Source organism: Dromaius novaehollandiae, chromosome 1 (assembly GCF_036370855.1).
Source record: "Dromaius novaehollandiae isolate bDroNov1 chromosome 1, bDroNov1.hap1, whole genome shotgun sequence".
Classification (NCBI taxonomy): Eukaryota; Metazoa; Chordata; class Aves; order Casuariiformes; family Dromaiidae; genus Dromaius; species Dromaius novaehollandiae.
Window position 1 is genome coordinate 126,554,586 of NC_088098.1, and position 12,522 is coordinate 126,567,107.

Genomic DNA, 12,522 nt, shown 5'->3' on the forward strand with positions numbered 1-12,522 from the left:
GTTGCTATGCTGTGTAATTATTCTTCCAAATTATTGTAGTCCCATGTCTTATTAATAATGCTGTAGGGCAGGCTTGCAGTCCATTGAGATCAATGAGAATTTTGCCCTGAGGTTAGCCTTTAAGACTGAGACTACAGGAATATAGTTTATTTGACAGAGTAAAATGCTGACCTTGCTTTCAGAAGCTGGTTAGAGAAACCTAAAAGATACAGCAGAGCAAACACCTAACTCTTTAGTGAGTGTGGAGTGCACGATTTCACTGTAACATTTTAAGTTATACACAGTAAAATATTTTTTCTCCACTTCTTCAATTCAAGGCTGTGCATATTCTCTGAATAAAGCTGCATTTACAGGCAGGAGTCCTTCCTGGAACTCCTGAAGGAATTTTGCTTGATATCAATTAATATTCTGAAGAAGATTATTTCCTATAACAAGCTGCCCAGTATACCTTCTTCCATATCTAAATGAAAGGAGCTTAACGATTTCAGCCCAGGTATGAGTCACCTCTCTCTTGAAGCCAGAATTCCAAATCATGGTTTATATTTTCTTTTGAGGCAGGATCTATCACTCTCACTGTAAAGCTACTTACTCTGCAAACACATTGTACAAGGTACTAAAAACCTAGCAATAAAATGACAGATTGCAATTTAAATATCCAGCATCAAAATGTACTGGAAAAACTCTCTGTTCACATTTGATATTCATTTTAACAAAAAGAATTAATTTGCCTTTCAAGCTGTTCTGTTAAGACCTGGTTCATGGATGCAGATATGCCTTTACTGTAGTACCCAGGTCAAATTTCCACTGTTTTCCAGGGGGACGTTTTTTTCTGTAAGGTCTATAGGATTAGGGCTGGAGTATACCTGTCAAAAACATATGATGACTTTTCAACTAATCAAATATTACAGTGTAAGCAATGGCACATCCATTTACTTATGAAGTCTGTTGCTTATTTGTTCGAACACTTATCTGTTTGAATGCTTATTTGTTCTTCCTTTTTTGGCTTCCTCAGTATTGTGTTTAGCATTGTTTACATGGTGGCAACCCATAAAATATGCCAGCTACATTCAAAGCAGAAGAAGACAGAGACTTTATCCTATACACCATTAGGCAGTCTTACGGTTTTCTTCTTTTTACATTAAAGGTACTGAACTACTCATCTTTCATCAACATCCAGTTCTCTTATCTTCCCCATGCAGCAATTTCTAGTCCAAATCCAATGCCTTTAGGCTTGCTTTTCAAATATTCAGAGCCCTGCTCTCTATGCAAGCGAGCACACTTCATTCACAAGCTTTGGTAAACTAAATAAAAAATAAATATGCCTCCTCTAAGCCTCACGGCAGAAGTGTCCAGAAAAAAAGTCATGGGAGAGGACAGTGGCTGAGAGGACAGTCCCAAGCAAAGCATTCATTCCATTTTGTGCTCTTCTACCCAAACCAAAACACTAACCCTTTTGCTCCCAGCTCAAAACCAATTGTACTGATTGCTAATGAATTCTGCTACAGAAAGTAGCAATTGGGAAACTACTTGATACAAGACTTTGTAGCTTGTTACTAGGCTAAACTTCAAAATGAAGCACAGAAGAGCAAAATAATCATCTTTTCTTCATCTGTTTCAAACTAAGGTTTGAAAGGCAAGAAAGTTAAGTGACAGGGTTGCTGCCACTGTTGAAGGCACCCAATTGCAATGCTTTCAGTAGAGTTTTTCCCATTTACAACCAGTAAAAGCTTAGCTTTACATATTAAAATGCTACACAGAGATGCCTGGAATGCCATGGTAATGTCTGCACAGTTAGGAGAGTTCAATACTGTGAAGGAGCCCTCCATCTTCTCAAATCTTACACTCATGTAAGAGTAGGACCTAAATTAGTTGTGATGATTTACACAGTGCTGTGAACAGCTCAGTGAACATCTCTGCTTAATGTACTGTAGCACTGTAAAAAGCAAACAAAGAGTGTTCAGATGTATGAGAATACTGAAATGATTATTAAAAAGTGACTTTATCAGTCATCGCTCTGTTTTTTCTTCTGATATTTTTCCTGTTCTGTTCTCTGATTCTCGAAAAAGAATCCAGCAGAAACAAATATTTTAAGAGACAAATACAAGAGTACCTATAAAGCAAAGCTGGAAAGACTGCAACATTTATTTTCTGGACAGGAGGTAATTAATGTGATAAAGTACACAAAGAATTATTTTATCTTGCAATATGAGAACAAAATGATAGCTTATGAAAAGCAACAAACACAATGACAAAGTACTTCTTCTGCACACCCAGCACTCGAATAATCTGGGGAACTTATTTCTGCAATATTTAGGTGAGTCCACTAGCACTGTGGAATTTTAATGAACCAACTGAACCTTTCTATAATTAAGAATGGCAAGAAATAAAAAAAAATGGTTTTAGGGCTAACTGCAGGAAGTGCCCACCACTCCAGCTGAATTACAGTTCTTTGGAGTCTGAACTGTTTAAATGGAAAGACCATTTCGTTTTGACAGATTTTACATGGCTACATCACACAGTCTTAGAGCTCAGACCAACAGCTCTGTAAGAAATGTAAACCCTTGTGCTTCAGAACATAAAGCCAGCCCTTAAACATGCAGGTTAGGAATGCTACAGACATTTCAAATTCACCCTCCACAGAGATTCTTTCGTCTCCTCTGACTCATCTAGTACTGGTACAAGATAATGAACCAGATGGATCACTGGAACCAAATCCAGAAGAGGAACTCAGTCCCATGACATCTAAGTTTCATACACCCTCCTTATTCCACAGACACCTTAGCCCACATTGAGGGTCCCCTGACGGTGAAGAAGGAGAGTTTAGAAATTTCAGAATGGGCAGAGGATGGAGCATGGAGACACCAGCAGAAACATTCAGGAAAGCCTCCTCTTTGGGCTCTCTCTACTTTGGTTCACACTGTGATGTCTCCTCTGAAAGCACAGGTCAGGTCAGCCTCTCTCATAATAGCGGTATGTTTCTTACAGTCCAAAGAGTGGAGCATTCAGGTAGATGTGAGGAAAACAGGTTCATGTCTCTGGTCTGATTTGAGTAGCAGTGAGTCCCCAAGTTTCTGCTATTTGAAGATGTACTCCATTCGTTAGATTCCAAGCCTGCAGTTTCCAAAAAGATTTTGCTTATGTACTACTGTGAGGATACCAGCTCCTCATTGCAAACAAGCAGAAGCATTTGTCTGTATGGACAATATTCACGGCTGTGCTGTAGGTAACACAGTTTGGTGACAAAAAAACAGAATGACTTTAGAACCTGGAGTTTTGGGCACTTCACTTCAGGCCTTGAAAACAGAACATTTCAGTATGACTTGGAGCTGCAAAAGCAGCTCTGAGTATGACTCAAAGCTGCAAAAAGAGAGACTTGTGTTAGCAATCAGCATGCTCAGCCTAGTGACTTAGGTTTAAATTCTTGCACGGTATCAGAACAAGAAGGGATGTGAATTTGAATCCTCATCCCAGTTTAGTGATGAAACCTCAAGGTTATTGGGTGTAAGGAGGAAGGGACTACGGGTCCTACTTTGGCTGTAATTTGCACACAGCCCAGTTTGGCCTTAAAATCTGTAAGAGTGGGCCCAGAGGTCAACATACCCTGCCCTCGAGAGTGGGAAAAGATAGGAAGCTTAGTTCCCTCTTACTCCACACCAGGCAGGACCCCCACCTCGGATTCTGTGAGAAGAGCAGCACCATCAGACTGGGAAAGATTGCAACAGGGAGAAAGGAACTAGGTGGGACATGCTTCCAGCTGCTGTTCAGGGCTGCAGCTTTGCAACCTCCTTTGGAGGAGCTACAGAGTAGTTACAACAAGTGAGACTGTGTGCAGACTGCCACCACTGTGGGAGGCAACCGGAAGCAGTTGCATAAGCACCTTGAAGAAAAGACAGTACTGTAAATCCGTACTAGAGCTCTGTGGATTGTAAGTGATGCAGTGGTTGATTTATGAATCCTGGTGGGACTTATGCACCCCACAGGGCAGCTCTGTCAGGATTTCCATGCATATCAAAGGATGGCCAGGAGACTTCAGGGGCATAAACTAGGTGCCTTCGACATTTGCATCTCCAACCTTAGTCAGCAGCAGGAGAAAACTTTGATGACAAAACTTTTGGACTTTGGCGTTTACAGAGTGAAACCATAATGTTTCTATGGGATGGTACACCAATGTAGGCAGTCCAAGCTCCACTGGCCTTCTTGATGTCATACTGCATCAACCCCTATCAGGACTGGCTGATTATCACTTCATTTCTACTAGCTGTTCGTTCCCATGCAGAGTAAGTGCAAGGAAATGTGTAATGTTATTTTACATGAATGTGTAGAACCCTGATGTGCTATTAGGTTACATACAGATGTGCAAGCAATGATGCAACAGATATACAGACAATACGCTAACACTCACATGAATTGAATAACATGAGTAACTCAAGCCCTGTCATGTTCAGTTGGATCTCAGACTCTTCCTAGCATGGAGGATAAGTATTGTATGTAATTCTCCCCAGATACATGTGCTCGCATTGCTAAAAATAGACCTTATTTTAGCTCATTTTTTTAATCTCTTGAACTGTCTTCTTACTTCCCCTCTGCCTGTGTAGCGTATTTGGCACTCGTCTCAGTTTCAAAGCCAAAGCCATTCTTATCCAGTAAACTGCCTCTTTTGGATCATTAATGAAGATAATATATTAGGCTGATTCCTACATCAGTCTCTGTAGTTCAAGTTCTCATCCTTTATTAGCATTTATGATTAGCTTTGCTTGTGGTCTTTCAGCCAATTCCAAATCCACAAACAATGTCCTCATCCAAGTCAGCGTGAATTAGGTTTTCAAGGAAGATTATATTTGACACTGCATCAAAAGCTTTATTCAAATGTAAACAAGGTGTTGGCTACTGCTCTTCCATCAGCCACTAATTCTATAATTCTGTTATTTACAACAAGTGATCTTGTTTGTTTTGCAAGACTTCTTTATTCCTCCAAGTCATGCTGCTTTATATGCACAGTTTGTTATGTAGGTATTTATAAGGCATGTGACATCTAGAAGTATGTCTAATTATTTGCTGCTAAGGAACAATGCGGCTACGTGCAAAGTCAGTTAAATGAGGTAAACCATACAATAGCACCATTCATAGGCTAACAGAAGCCCAAATTAGTCATTTTAAAGTGGTATCAGCATTGCTTTCAAGCAAAGGTAATTCCAGAGAACTCCATATTGGCATCATGCCACTTTTACTCGATGTGATGATCTGCAGCTTGTGTCATGCCAATAAACCACTGAGTAGAAATATCAACTTAAGCTAAGAGAAGAATGCTGACAATGTAATGGAGGAAAACAAGATGAAGGTGATCGAGTCCTCTGAGTCATGTGAATTTTACCCTACTCCCCAACGGTAGTAGCAGTCTGATGTAGGAATAAGTCTAATGATCTCTATGCTAGCTCCTAGATCTTCCCAGGCACATTGACAAAGACAATTCTGAAGCAAAAGACAGTAACAAGAGTTTCCAGTGGCATATGCGGTGCCATTATCATTGTCTCAAAATATGCCTGCAAATCCAGCTATAATTCAAATTGCACTTCAAATGCAGACAATCACTTATAATTCAATATTGCCATGTTTCAAGGGCAGAATAAGGGTCATGGGATTAATTTGAGGAAGTGTGGGATACCACACTCTTTAAAACATAAATTAGTCTGTAAGTAATGAGGCCAAAACTGTATTCTTCTCTTTGTTAAAAGTTTACCATTTGATCCTGGAATAAAAAAAGCGTTATCAATCTTCCCTTTGCACAACTCATCCTCAGCTGTGACTGTGTATAAACCAAGTACACCTCAGGAAAAAGACACTGCTGTGCCACAAGATGTGATATGGATTACTCTAAGAGAGTTCAAACTTTGCAGGGAAAGAAGGAAGAGGAGTAGCAGTCATAAGACAAGTCACACCACCACCAATAATAATAAACAATCATTCATTGAGTGCACTTAGCTGTTACCTTGCATCTGAAGATGTCAAAGTGCTGTACAATTAACTAACTAACAGGAATCACTATCACCTCCTGATACCGATTTAATCATTGTGTACCCTGGGAGCACTCAATACTGTGCTCCACTTTCCATGGATTTGTTGTTTCACATGATTATTCTCTGCAGCCGTATAGGGGGAATTGTGCAAGGTGAAAGACAGAAAGATGGGGCAAGCTATATCTGGAGCTATGAATGACAAAATCTGTGTTTTCCAGGTCAAGCTTATTATGTCAAACTACATGTATTTAAAACTGCCAGATGCCTTTTCTACTTATTCTGTGTGCTTAATGTTTTGATGCCCTTGGAGTAAAGCAACTTCATTTCAAGGCCCCAGGAGGACACAGAAGTCCCTGCAGCTGACTGTTTGCTTTTGGGTCTGTCTTGCAAAATTTTAAAAAAGAAGCCATTAAGAAAAAGAAACATGACAAAAGAACCTTCCCTCCAGCCCCTACACTTGAGGGGTATCCTGGCTATCCACAGAAACCAGGAAGAATGTTTTATTACCTCTGGCATATAACTCAGCTTCTGGAGAAAGATTTTGCCTCCTTCCCCTGATACATCCAAGACTAATCATGCATAATGTGGGACAAGGAGCTCTCTTTCTCCACTGGCAAAGAGAAATCTAAGGTGCTTGATTAATATGTGGATTCAGGAAAGAATTTTCCTCTAGTAGTGTTAGGGCATTTCTTGTCCTCCCTTAATTGCAGGGTATGGTCCACATGTTAGGATCATCCAGGCATTTTCACTAGCAGACATTCAGCATTGCAGGAATGCAAGGCACTGAAACTGCCTTCAACCATAGCATACTCCAAGTTTTGTTTTGTTTTTAAAAAAATCTTTTATACTAAAGCTCTTCAGCACCAGGAGATTTGCCTGCAAAAGCTAGGAGTAATTTTATCAATCTTAATACTTAGCCATTAGAGGAAAATTTTGCCTTTTCCTGATGCAAAGAGGGACGCATTTACTGTTTGAGGCTCTGTGTAAGTGTGTAGTGCTGAGTGGTGCTTTTGAACCCTTCTGGACTTCATGCTTTTCACTGCTTGCAACTGTAGCAGACTGGACACAACTGAAGAACTGCAATCCTTTGCTCCTCCAAAGTACTAGGGGAAGTCAAAGGAGGTGGAAAAGCACTGTGATCCTGGTTTGGGGAAAAGAGACAAAAGGGACAGGAATAACTGCAATTTATGGCAGTACTATTTAATTCTTCTGGTGTTCCATGGGTGCCTTCAGGGATTGTTTAGCCTTGAGAAAAGACAGCTTGGGAGCAATCTTATCTGTGTGTATAATAACCTGATGAGAGAGAGTAAAGAAGACGGAGCCAAACTCTTCTAGTCTAGTCACTCTGCCTAGTGACAGGACACAAGGCAATGGGCACAAAGAAGTACAGGAAATTCCACGTAAATACAAGAAATAACTTCTTTTGTGAGGGTGGTCAAATACTGGAACAGGTTGCCCAGAGAAATTATGGACTCTCCATCTTAGGAGATATTCAAAGCCCGACTGGACACAGCCCTGAGCAACCTGCCTCAGGTGACCCTGCTTTGAGCAGGGGGGTTGAACCAGACAGTCTCCAGAGGTGCCTTCCAACTCCAGCTATTCTGTGATTCTGTGATTCTATGACTCTGAACCAAGTCCAAAGATAAGTGGGTACATGTCAACACACAGATCAGCCAGATGGTGTGTGTTTTACTTCTCTAAATATCTTTAGATTCAATTCTGAATTTGACTCAACTTACCTCCTTTTTTAAAAAAATTATCCCATGGTATTTGTTCACCAAAATAAGCTAACAGTTCTGTAATGCATAGAGAGCAAGAACAAAATAGGCTGAATGCACTCCTTCTATAACTCTGCCCAGGTTTTACTTTCTGGTTTTGTAGCAATTACATAAGCGTTATTCCCAGATATTTTTGCTGGCATCATCAAAATGCACATGCACAAAAATGGCAGCCTGATATGAGAAAGCTTATAACTGATTCTGCTCTTTAAGATTAAGAACAAACAAATCAATAATTATTTAAAGAGTCTGAAGGAAGATTGTTTTGCTGCTCTGCCATCAAGAATATTCCCCAACTTCATATTTGACTATCTTATATCTCATTAGATTTAAACAGTTACATTTGGGAATGTGTATTTTGGGACCCATTGCTATTATAACTGTAATTTTGACTAATTCCACCATTGGCTTAGCCTTAAAAGCTAGAACAGTGAAAGGTAACACTCAAAATTTTACAGATGGCAGGTAGAAACATTGAGAGATTAGGAGTTAGCTTTACAAAGAGAAGATGGCAGCAATTAAAACCTTAGTGAAAATGACACACTCGAAGTCACATGAACATCTATGGCAAGGGTGATGCTTCCAATCTTTGCATACAGTATTATTTTACTACAAGACAGTCTTTGCTTCTGTTAGAACACTGTTCTGGAAAGCCAAAAAACACCTTTGGTCATGCTGAATGAAGCTGTAAGGAACTTTATTTATAAAGATAAAAGGATAGACTTCCATTGACTCATGGTGGTGGTGGGTCCAAGAATATACAAAACATCCTTCCTTGAAGCACAACGAACTCCTGAGACAAAGAAAGAGGGCTGCAGGACAGAATCATTGGTCAGAATAGTGCTTATACTGACCTTTATCTTTACATTAGTAACCAAGGTAAATCACAAGAAGAGAGCAGGTTTAGCCTGCATAGACTCCTTTAGATTTCATTTTTCCTAATATGGACAAAATAACAACTTAATATGGTCCTCTCAAATACAGTGTTACAACTATACTTCAGTAAAGGAACCCTGTTACTGCACAGATGCCCTTGAATAAATATATCATGGCACATCTAGTGTTACAAAGTAGAATGACATATCCTCAGTTTTGTTCAGGGAACAAAAGAAAGGAAACTATTTGGCATTAATGAAACAAAGCTCCTCCAGTTGCAGGAGCTTCTCATTTTCCGTTTCCCAGCACAATTTCTGTGGTTTCAGTGATTCCCTAGCATTACATCACCTCTACCTACTCCACTTATTCATTGGCCTTTCCTAAAATACCTGGCTATGTAGCAGCAGCCTATTAAAAGATCCGGATTCTAGCAGGTCACGAGCTGGATGTGAGTCAGCGTTATGCTGATGTGAAATGCAAACATCTTACTGAACTGTATAAATAGAAGTAAGACCTGGAGGAAACATAAAGTTATCCTTCTGCTCCACTAGAAAGGCCTGTGCCAGGACTGTGCATCCAACTTCCGGCAGTCTTCTGGAAAGGTTGGAGGGAATCTAAAGGAGTGCAACAAGAGTGACTAGAGGTGTAGGCAATATGACCCATGTGGAAAGACTAGAAGGATTAGAGTTGTTTAAAGAAGAAAAGATTAAGGGTGAAAATTATAATAGTCTTCAAATATATGAAGAGCTGCTGCAAAGAGGAAGAGAACAATTTCTTCTCAGTGTTTGCGATGGACAGGACAAGGAATAACAGGCTTAAACTACAGCAAGATATATTCAGATTAGGCAAGGCTTTCTAATAGGAAGGCGAACAAAATACTGCCTCAGACAGCCCAGGCTGACTGTAGAACGTCCCTCCTCAGAAGGTATTAAGAACAGGTTAGAGAGATACTGTTAGGAATGAATGATCCTGCCTAGATGACAGATTAGATGACCTCTCAAGGTCCCTACCAGTCCTTTGATTCTGTGTTACCATTTTGACTACCAGGATTGAGCACATAAACTGCAGAAAACTGCCAGTACAGAATATGCAATGCCCGCCATTTTCCAACGCTGATTTTTCCAACACTGACTCACCAGCAAAGGGCTGCTTAAAAAATTGTCCTATGCATCTTCTAGCCCCAGGCCCAAACATGTTTAAGGACATCTTCCATTTCCTTGATACCAAAATCTAAATTTGACCAGTACATCCCCAGCTCACCACCCTCAAATACGCTACTCACAATTAATCCTTCAGCATCATAAACCATTGTGCCAGTGAGGGAATCAAAGTTTTCTGTGAAGAACATATTAGCCACACAAAATAGCTAAATGCCTTGGATATCTAGAAGGTGTAATTACCTTCCATAATTAAATATTTTTTTTCTTTGGTCACTCAGTGCTATCTGACATCCATTCTATCTCACTGACAATGCTCTGTTCTTCAACAACAGAGAGTAAGGCATTAAAATGAGGGATTCAGGAGCGCTGATCTGCTGCAAAACAGATTTATGCTTGTGCTCTCAGACATCATAATATTCTGAACTGAGAAACACCAAATGACTCAGCAACAGCTTGGACTGCTATTAAGATATTTCTTGATCATGCTTGCCTGAAATGAAATAGTTATTTTAATTATTTTGCCTTGCTGCTCCTAGACAAAAATTAATCAGTTCAGTAACTATTACTTGAAAATAATCCTACAATATAGATAAGAAATAATTGTTTTTGACAGGGTATTTTCAGTGAGCTCTATTGTGATGGAGTGGACAGAAGGTTACGCAACATCACACAGTGCTTACTCTCATGCTTGTCAGTAGTTGAAGAACTGCATAATAGACACAAAAAGGCATTTTGACATACTGCCTCATCAAAAATGGTGACCTGATTGCATATATTGAATTCTGATTAAAAAAAGAAGGGAGGGGATAGTAAACTTGGCTAACAAACAAGATCCCAATTTACAGCGAACGCCTTACCCAATGTCTTGCTATGATGCACTCATGGCAGCAGAGCAGGCCCATGGGACTTAGCCATTTTAATTGCCTTTCTGCAAAGTTCCTCCGCTGCTTGGAGGCAGCGCTGATGGCAGCAGCATCCCTGCTCACTGGGCTCAGCAGCCACAACCGTACAACACCTGCTCTGCATTCGTTACACAGCCTGTCGATAGAACGGAGGGCTGATTTTAAGACTGTCCAGCTGAATTAACAGAGAGGAAGTAGGACTTACTGGTTCAATAGAGGGAGAAGGAGAGATGGGGAACATTTCTATATTTGAGCCCTGCTACTTCTGGTGCATAGCTGTGCCTTGACTTACAAACAATTCTAATGTTCTAATGATGAGTATTAAATGACTACTGACATACTTAAGGCTTAATTTTATCCCTCCATTTTAATGCTGTAAAGTGCTGAACACCTTACTTTTTCACTGGTAATTGTTGCTGACCTCCTGTGTTCTTTTCTTCTTTTTAGAGCAGGTCAATCTTTTACATTCTTACTTCTTTAGTCTGGTAAGTAAGGTTTCCTAACAGCATTAGAGTTTGGGTTATATACTAATTTATAGTATAATATGCATGTAATAGGAAGATGTCAGTGTCAGAAGTACAGAAGTGTTCATGAAAATGTCCGTATCTGCTTCCAGACATCAAGTAGTGATCTCAGTTATGCCTTAGAGAAGGAAACTATGGAATATCAGACACAATTTTGTGTTCGGTATTGGCAAGCACTGAATATAATGGCAGCTGTTATGTAAGCACATGGATGAACCTATACAAAGAGAATAAAGTAACAGAAGTGCCACAAACAAAAAACAAGCAGACAAAAAAGTATTTTTCCTCAGCCTACTGCAGTGTTTACTCCTCTACTCCTTCCTTAGGCTGCTTTCTCTCTGCCCCTACTCTTCTGCTGAACGTTCTTCTTTTAAATCAGGTACATTAGTCACCATATCCATACCAGTTTGCCAGAGGACTGATTTTACTTTTTTAATCTCTCCTGCTCCAGTGTCTATGCTATTTCTTGCCTTTCTTCCATTTACCTGTGAATTCTATTACTCCTTTCCAGATTTCTGTTTTTATTTTTTTTGCCAGTATTTTACTCTTCTAACTTTGTCTCATTCTGTTCTCCTCTCTCTTCAGTCTCTATCAAACTTCATTTCTTTCCATGCCTTCACTGTCTCTCTCCCTCCACATACTCCAACATATGCATATGCTCTGCTCACACACTCTCTCTTTCTGCTATGCCATTCAGTGCTGCTCAATACATTACCCTTGGAGTTAACTCCAAGGGTTAAAAGCTCTTAGTCCTTTTTGCGAACCACATCAAAAACACCATGCCCTGAATCACCATTAGGCTTTGTCATGGAGGCATATATAAATACAAGATACAGCTATCTGAAGAAACACAGAATGGTATCAAAGGGATCATTGACATATGTACAAAACATAAATCTAAATCTAAATCTAAAAATCATTAAGGCAAAGAATTTGAAAAACTTCTTGTATTCTACCAAACTGACCGTAAGCAATGCTGTGAATAACACTAGCTACCACCCTGAACCCTACACCTCTGCCAGAGATCTCCACTGGTTCTTCAATTCAAGTGCTCTGACAGCTCTGGCTGCTTTGAGAGATCAGACACCAAATATACTCAACAGGTCCAGAGAACAGACTAGCGCTGTGTCCACAAAAACACCCTCATTCTGACTCCTGCTTTTTGTGACTCAGATCTCATTCTTGAGGCCAGTAGTGCTGCAGAGGCAGTACACTCTGCTATGCAGGGGAGAAGGATGCTTTGCATGCAATAGATGTGCTTCTAGGAG

General features: G+C 39.9%; 1 protein-coding gene across 1 annotated transcript in view; it reads right to left on the reverse strand.

The window, feature by feature from the left end:
• LANCL3 (LanC like family member 3) overlaps nucleotides 1–12,522 on the reverse strand; it is a 39,939-nt gene that overhangs the window by 20,706 nt on the left and 6,711 nt on the right. The gene's annotated exons all lie outside the window — the stretch shown is intronic.